The following is an 8367-nucleotide window of genomic DNA, read 5'->3' as shown; positions in this document are numbered from 1 at the left end:
GACCTCCCATGGAGACTTTGCAGCAGAAGGTGCTGCGGCTCAGTTGGTTAAAGTGCCTGTTTAGTAAACAGGAGGTCATGGGTTCAAATCCCAGCAGTGCCTCTGTAGTGTGTTGTGGCCACCGAGTCTCTAAAATGTAAACGGCACTTTGCAGGAGGGCTAATCGGGTTGAGGCACTTGCTGACCTCATAGAGATTCGGTGGTGGCATCACTGGAAAGAGCACCCTCGAAAATGGGGGGGTAGGGCTTGCTTTCATGCCTCTATCACCTTCCTGGCAAAAGTTATGGCAATCCGGCATGAGCATGGTGGTTTTCATCCCTATATCCTAACCCCAACCCTAACCCTAACCCTAATCGGGTTGAGGCACTTGCTGACCTCATAGAGATTCGGTGGTGGCATCACTGGAAAGAGCACCCTCGAAAATGGGGGGGTAGGGCTTGCTTTCATGCCTCTATCACCTTCCTGGCAAAAGTTATGGCAATCCGGCATGAGCATGGTGGTTTTCATCCCTATATCCTAACCCTAACCCTAATCCTGGGTTCAAATCCCAGCAGTGCCTTTGTAGTGTGTTGTGGCTGCCTAGTCTCTAAGATGTAAACGGCACTTTGTAAAAGGGCCAATCGGGTTGAGGCACTTGCTGACCTCATAGAGACTCGGCAATGGCACCACTGGAAAAAGCACCCTTGAAAATGGGGGGGTAGGGGTTGCTTTCGTGCTTCTATCACCTTGCTGGCAAAAGTTATGGCAATCTGGCATGAGTGTGGTGGTTTTCATCCCTAACCTAACCTAACCCTAACCTAACCCTAACCCAATAGCATGGCCTATTCCTTGATCTGATGACCTCCCATGGAGGCTTTGCAGCAGAAGGTGCTGCGGCTCAGTTGGTTAAAGTGCCTGTTTAGTAAACAGGAGGTCATGGGTTCAAATCCCAGCAGTGCCTCTGTAGTGTGTTGTGGCCACCGAGTCTCTAAAATGTAAACGGCACTTTGCAGGAGGGCTAATCGGGTTGAGGCACTTGCTGACCTCATAGAGATTCGGTGGTGGCATCACTGGAAAGAGCACCCTCAAAAATGGGGGGGTAGGGCTTGCTTTCATGCCTCTATCACCTTCCTGGCAAAAGTTATGGCAATCCGGCATGAGCATGGTGGTTTTCATCCCTCTAACCTAACCCTAACCCTATCCGGCATGAGCATGGTGGTTTTCATCCCTATATCCTAACCCTAACTAACCCTAACCCTAACCATCCCTATATCCTAACCCTACCTAACCCAACCTAAACCCTAACCCTAACCCTCTATCACCTTCCTGGCAAAAGTTATGGCAATCCGGCATGAGCATGGTGGTTTTCATCCCTATATCCTAACCCTAACCCTAACCTAACCCTAACCCTAACCTAACCCTATACCAACACTAGCCCCTAAACCTAACCTTAATTACCCTTAGAGCAATACCCACATCAGCTCCTAAACCTAACCTGGGGTACCCTTACAATAATACCCCCTTTGGGATGTATTTATTTTATTTTACTAAGAGCTGTGTTTGTGTCCCTTTCCCGCTCTTGGGTGGGTTCTTAGTGGTCAGTTGAGGGAAGGACTGTGCACAACCAGGCCTGGGCCCGTTATTGGACCCAGGCCTTGGATTTTACATTTTCCTATCCCACACACAACAATGCACACAATGTGGGCTCTGTGACTCAATGGATAGCGCATTGGACTTCTAAATTTCAAAATGTGGCCATTCAAATGTTGTGGGTTCAAGTCCCAACAGAGTCACTGCCTTAGTCATTTTGCTAAGCACACTTGGCCAACGAACAAATCTATCTGACCACCAAAACTATTTTCTCAAACAAACACTTTCATCCTCTCAATAGCATGGCCTATTCCTTGATCTGATGACCTCCCATGGAGACTTTGCAGCAGAAGGTGCTGTGGCTCAGTTGGTTAAAGTGCCTGTTTAGTAAACAGGAGGTCGTGGGTTCAAATACCAGCAGTGCCTTTGTAGTGTGTTGTGGCCACCGAGTCTCTAAAATGTAAACGGCACTTTGCAGGAGGGCCAATCGGGTTGAGGCACTTGCTGACCTCATAGAGACTAGGCGGTGACACCATCGGAAAGAGCACCCTCGAAAATGGGGGGTAGGGCTTGCTTTCATGCCTCTATCACCTTCCTGGCAAAAGTTATGGCAATCCGGCATGAGCATGGTGGTTTTCATCCCTATATCCTAACCCTAACCTAACCCTAATCCTGGGTTCAAATCCCAGCAGTGCCTTTGTAGTGTGTTGTGGCTGCCTAGTCTCTAAGATGTAAACGGCACTTTGTAAAAGGGCCAATCGGGTTGAGGCACTTGCTGACCTCATAGAGACTCGGCAATGGCACCACTGGAAAAAGCACCCTTGAAAATGGGGGGGTAGGGGTTGCTTTCGTGCTTCTATCACCTTGCTGGCAAAAGTTATGGCAATCCGGCATGAGTGTGGTGGTTTTCATCCCTATATCCTAACCCCTAACCCTAACCCTAATCCGGCATGAGCATGGTGGTTTTCATCCCTCTAACCTAACCCTAACCTAACCCTAACCGCACCCTCGAAAATGGGGGGGTAGGGCTTGCTTTCATGCCTCTATCACCTTCCTGGCAAAAGTTATGGCAATCCGGCATGAGCATGGTGGTTTTCATCCCTATATCCTAACCCTAACCCAGGCCTTGGATTTTTACATTTTCCTAACCCTTGCTGTCAAAAGTTATGGCAATCCGGCATGAGCATGGTGGTTTTCATCCCTATATCCTAACCCTAACCCACCAAAACTCTTTTCTCAAACAAACACTTTCATCCTCTCAATAGCATGGCCTATTCCTTGATCTGTTGACCTCCCATGGAGACTTTGCAGCAGAAGGTGCTGCGGCTCAGTTGGTTAAAGTGCCTGTTTAGTAAACAGGAGGTCATGGGTTCAAATCCCAGCAGTGCCTCTGTAGTGTGTTGTGGCCACCGAGTCTCTAAAATGTAAACGGCACTTTGCAGGAGGGCTAATCGGGTTGAGGCACTTGCTGACCTCATAGAGATTCGGCGGTGGCATCACTGGAAAGAGCACCCTCGAAAATGGGGCTTGCTTTCATGCCTCTATCACCTTGCTGGCAAAAGTTATTGCAATCCGGCATGAGCATGGTGGTTTTCATCCCTCTAACCTAACCCTAACTCCTGACAAAAGTTATGGCAATCCGGCATGAGCATGGTGGTTTTCATCCCTATATCCTAACCTAACCCTAACCCAACCCTAACCCTAACCCTAAGGTCCCAACAGAGTCACTGCCTTAGTCATTTTGCTAAGCAAACTTGGCCAATGAACAAGTCTATCTGACCACCAAAACTCTTTTCTCAAACAAACACATTCATGCTCTCAATAGCATGGCCTATTCATTGATCTGACGACCTCCCATGGAGACTTTGCAGCAAAAGGTGCTGTGGCTTAGTTGGTTAAAATACCTGCCTAGTAAACAGGAGATCCTGGGTTCAAATCCCAGCAGTGCCTTTGTAGTGTGTTGTGGCCGCCGAGTCTCTAAGATGTAAACGGCACTTTGTAAGAGGGCCAATTGGGTTGAGGCACTTGCTGACCTCATAGAGACTTGGTGGTGGCACCACTGGAAAGAGCACCCTCGAAAATGGGGGGGTAGGGCTTGCTTTCCTGCCTCTATCACCTTGCTGGCAAAAGTTATGGCAATCCGGCATGAGCATGGTGGTTTTCATCCCTATATCCTAACCTAACCTTACATTTTCCAAATGATCATATATTTCTATTTTCTACAACCACATCCACACCAACCCCTAACCCAAACCTTAATTACCCTTAGAGTAATACCCACACTAGCCCCTAAACCTAACCTTGATTACCCTACCAGCCCCTAAACCTAACCTTAATAACCCGTAGAGCAATACCCACATCAGCTCCTAAACCTAACCTGGGGTACCCTTACAATATACCCCCTTTGGGATGTATTTATTTTATTTTATTCTATTATACTAACAGCTGTGTTTGTGTCCCTTTCCCGCTCTTGGGTGGGCTCTTAGTGGTCAGTTGAGGGAAGGACTGTGCACAACCAGGCCTGGGCCTTTTATTGGACCCAGGCCTTGGAGTTTTACATTTTTCTATCCCACACACAACAATGCACATAATGTGGGCTCTGTGGCGCAATGGATAGCGCATTGGACTTCTAGATTGCAAAATGTGGACATTCAAAGGTTGTGGGTTCAAATCTCACCAGTGTCACTGCCTTAGTCAATATGCTAAGCACACTTGGCCAACAAACAAGTCTATCTGACCAAACAAAACTCTTTTCTCAAACAAACACTTTCATGCTCTGAATAGCATGGCCTATTCATTGATCTTATGACCTCCCATGGAACTTTTGCAAAAGAAGGTGCTGTGGGTCGGTTGGTTAAAGTGCCCATCTAGTAAACAGGAGATCCTGGGTTCAAATCCCAGCAGTGCCTTTGTAGTGTGTTGTGGCCACCGAGTCTCTAAGATGTAAATGGCACTTTGTAGGAGGGCCAATTGGATTGAGGCACTTGCTGACCTCATAGAGACTTGGCGGTGGCACCACTGGAAAGAGCACCCTTGAAAATGGGGGGGCAGGGCTTGCTTTCATGCCTCTATCACCTTGCTGGCAAAAGTTATGGCAATCCGGCGTGAGCATGGTGGTTTTCATCCCTAACCCTATACCCTAACCTAACCCTATTACCCTTAGAGTAATACCCACATCAGCTCCTAAACTGGGGTACCCTTACAATAATACCCCCTTTGGGATGTATTTATTTTATGTTATTTTACTAAGAGCTGTGTTTGTGTACATTTCCCGCTCTTGGATGGGCTCTTAGTGGTCAGTTGAGGGAAGGACTGTGCACAACCAGGCCTGGGCCCTTTATTGGACCCAGGCCTTGGATTTTACATTTTCCTAAACCTAACCCTATCTTACCTAACCCTCAGAAATGGGGAGTAGGGCTTGCTTTCCCCAACTCTAACCCTAACCTGCCTCTGCCACCTTCCTGGCAAAAGTTATGGCAATCCGGCATGAGCATAGTGGTTTTCATCCCTATATCCTAACCCAATTAGGATTGTTCTTCAACAAAAACAAGGAAACCAAAACTTGACAAAGCATACCAAAAAAAAAAAAAAAAAATCCTGCAGATGCAATTCAGTAACAAAAACAAGGGAGACAATTACAATTCAAAAGGTGGCAGTTACAAATCCGTAGCAAGGGAAGCAGATACAATTCAGAAACAAAATGGTAAAAAACAACTAGGCACAAGAAACAAAATGAGGGAAACAGAAACTGGGCAAGGGAACACACAACACACTAAACAGAACATAATTTGGGATCCACAAACAGTGTGGATGCTAAAGTGTGTCATTAAATATATAATGAAAACTCAAAAGTAAAGAGGCAGCTTGTTTGTCCACTGCGTTTAATTTGAAATTCTTCTTGCTATACCATGAATTAAATGGTTGCTTTGTAATGGTCATAATTTTAGGAAGAGTAGGTTATTGTCAAGTCATTCATCCAAGGCCTAATTTTTGTACATGTACAGTAGGGTTAATCATTTGTTTTAATTACCTGTCTTGTGCCATTGTAATTCAAACATACCTTGTTGCAATGTTTATGCAGACCATGTGACTTTCACTAGGAAGAGCAGTTTTGTTTCAGAAAAGGACACTTTGAATGCAGCCTTTCACAGGAATTCAGAGGATGCATGAGGTGTATCCTTCATGGGCACTCACAACCCACAATTCTTTGCTTCAACGGAAATGGACGTCATTTGTCTAAATTACGCCAACCTGCTCAAAATATGATGTTCAAATGCAAATAATGTTCATTCTCAAGTTAAAGTACCTCAGTAGATGGGTACAGAGTATATAATGTATAATTATACTAATGATTACTATAAAGTATTAGACTAAAAGTACACCTGTAAAATCTATTCTCTCTACAGCAACTCTAAAACTTACATAATTCCTTCTAAAGGGATTTTGTTCCCTTCTCACTGAAAGTGCTCCTGCTTGTTAAAGAGTGGCGTGCCGTCATAGCCATGTTACATTGTTACTTTGGTGGAAAAATTAACTTGCAAGATGTTAACTTGTGGAGAGGTTTTAGATGTTTGTCTATCACATGCCATGAATAGAACAAACTGGTGTCAATTTGTTAGCCTTAAATGCTGAGAATCCAGTGTTAGCCCATTTTCACCTTCTACAATTTTCAAATCGCAGTTTCAAATCTCTATCTGAACAAGTTAACTGGGAAATTGCCACCAGTGTGTGAGCCTAATCTTTAGTTGGTTAACACTGAAGATGGTTCCACTGATGGAACATATGAAACTACTATCATTATTGTCTGAGGAATTTCAGATGCACAATTTTGCATTACCAAGGATGTAGCACTTCTGTTAAGACCAATTTACCACATTGATGTCCACACCAACTGGTTGGCTCATTGCAGTACATCAGCTAGGCCTCAGTCTTTCAGCTTTTCCTCTACAGCTCATTCCACTCTTTGAATACTTCAGTCATTGGTTTGTTCTCCATTGGTTTGTCACTCCATTCAGGTCTCTGAATGTCTGCAGAAAGATCAACAAAATGCACCTTTATGTACATATGCAGCATTATTTATCAATCCACAGTACTGGTTAGTCTCATACTGCAGTAAGTCAGAAAATACTTTTTAAAAAGACTCTCCATTCTCCTGTCCCACTCAATCTTAGTTCAATCCAACACTAGAAATGGATTAGAGGAATATGCAAAGTAATTCCATCTGCTGAGTCCATCGGTCATGGATGCATGGTATTTCAGGATGAAAGTCTCCTTTTTATAAAAGTCACTTTTGTAGAATGTGTTTCACAAAGGCAACTTTACAGAAAATTCTGTAACAGAAAGCAATGTCTGTAATATTTTAATCATCCTTGTGCATCTGTGTCCAGTTGTCTTAAGCTATGCCAGGAGATTGACATCTGAAGGCTGATGTGGTGGAGATTTAGCATTTTTGCAAGAGACATTTATCAAGTGTTGTGAAACCAAATCAACAATTGACATTTCAGATATGATCATTCTATCAGAACCTATATAGTTCAATTGACTCCTCTGTACTGGATTGGGTAAGGCCACTGTAGGATATAAAAAGCTGATGGAACAAAAGAGGCCAGTCTTAACATCCCAGAGAAACTTGATCTTGGTCTTTTAGTTATTGCTCCATTGTAGTGGGGGCCTTCAGGTGATTTCACTTTTTGGTGATGCAGCAGGCGTACCTTGCCAATCACTCGTTTCGTAGTCTGGTTGTAGGTCAGGGACAGCTGGTGGTGTGGTGGGCTCCTAGTAATACCACAAAAGCATCCTGCTCACCCCCTCCTAACTGCCTCAAATGGTCGCGCACATCAGCATTAACTCCCTCTGCTTTCAAGATCCATTAACAAGATGCTATAAGCAGTTCAAATAATCCAATATTAAACTCAACCCATAAATACTCTTACAGATTCCATATTCCTGGACAGGGCTAGCCACTGACCAAGGCTGCATTTCCCAAAAGCATTGTAAGCCTATGGTGCCAATGGCCTCTACAATCAAAATTAAGCTTAATGCTTTTGGGAAATGCAGCTCAGGACCATCAAGATTAAAATCATCTTTCCTTCAGGTTCAACAGACCTCTTTATGCCAGCATGAAGATCTCAGTCAGCTACTGTCCCTCTCCAGAACAGTTCAGGATCAAAGGAGGAGATCCCAAATATTGTCAGGGAATTTTCCTAGAAGAAAAATAAAGTCTTTTGATTTTGGCAATCATTTTTTAGAGGAGAAATAGTATTTCATTAAAGTCTTCCAACAATTATCCTATTAGACAGGGTTTTATACCAACTCAAGAGCTCACTATATCCCACTTGGACTCCAAACAAGCTCACAGAAAATTAAAGTTGCTGCACAATCATGAATTAAAGAACTCCCAATGAAAATCATGAATTATAATGCTTGTAGTGAAATAAAATCTAGAACAAACTCTCTGCAAAATCATGAATTAAAGAGCACAATGAAATAGTGGAACAAAAGCTTGCTGCAAAATCCTAGTTTTGAACAAGAGCTTTGATTTAGAAAAGTTCTGCAAAAATCAAGAATTAGAACAAGGGCTAGCAGCAAAACCATGAAAAAAAAAAAAAAGCGAAATAGGATTTAGATCACAAATCTGGCTGTTAAAAAAAAAAAAAAAAAAATTGCAAAATTACGATACAAAAGCTTGCAGTGAAATATGATCGAGCACGATAGCTTTTAAAATAGATTTGAATAGAAGGACCACAGTGAAAACTGAAGCGAGATGGCATGTTTTACATTGAAAGGAGCAGTTTGAT

At 43.6% G+C, this 8367-nt stretch overlaps 1 non-coding gene across 1 annotated transcript; it reads left to right on the top strand.

Annotated features, from left to right (window-relative positions):
- The first annotated feature begins 4165 nt into the window (after nt 1–4165).
- On the top strand, nt 4166–4255 carry trnar-ucu (transfer RNA arginine (anticodon UCU)). Its single transcript is given in 2 exon segments — nt 4166–4202; nt 4220–4255. It is a non-coding gene; the product is annotated as a tRNA-Arg (tRNA).
- The last annotated feature ends 4112 nt before the right edge of the window (nt 4256–8367 follow it).

Source organism: Myxocyprinus asiaticus, chromosome 32 (genome assembly GCF_019703515.2).
Source record: "Myxocyprinus asiaticus isolate MX2 ecotype Aquarium Trade chromosome 32, UBuf_Myxa_2, whole genome shotgun sequence".
NCBI lineage: Eukaryota > Metazoa > Chordata > Actinopteri > Cypriniformes > Catostomidae > Myxocyprinus > Myxocyprinus asiaticus.
This window is presented reverse-complemented; position numbering and strand designations above follow the sequence as displayed.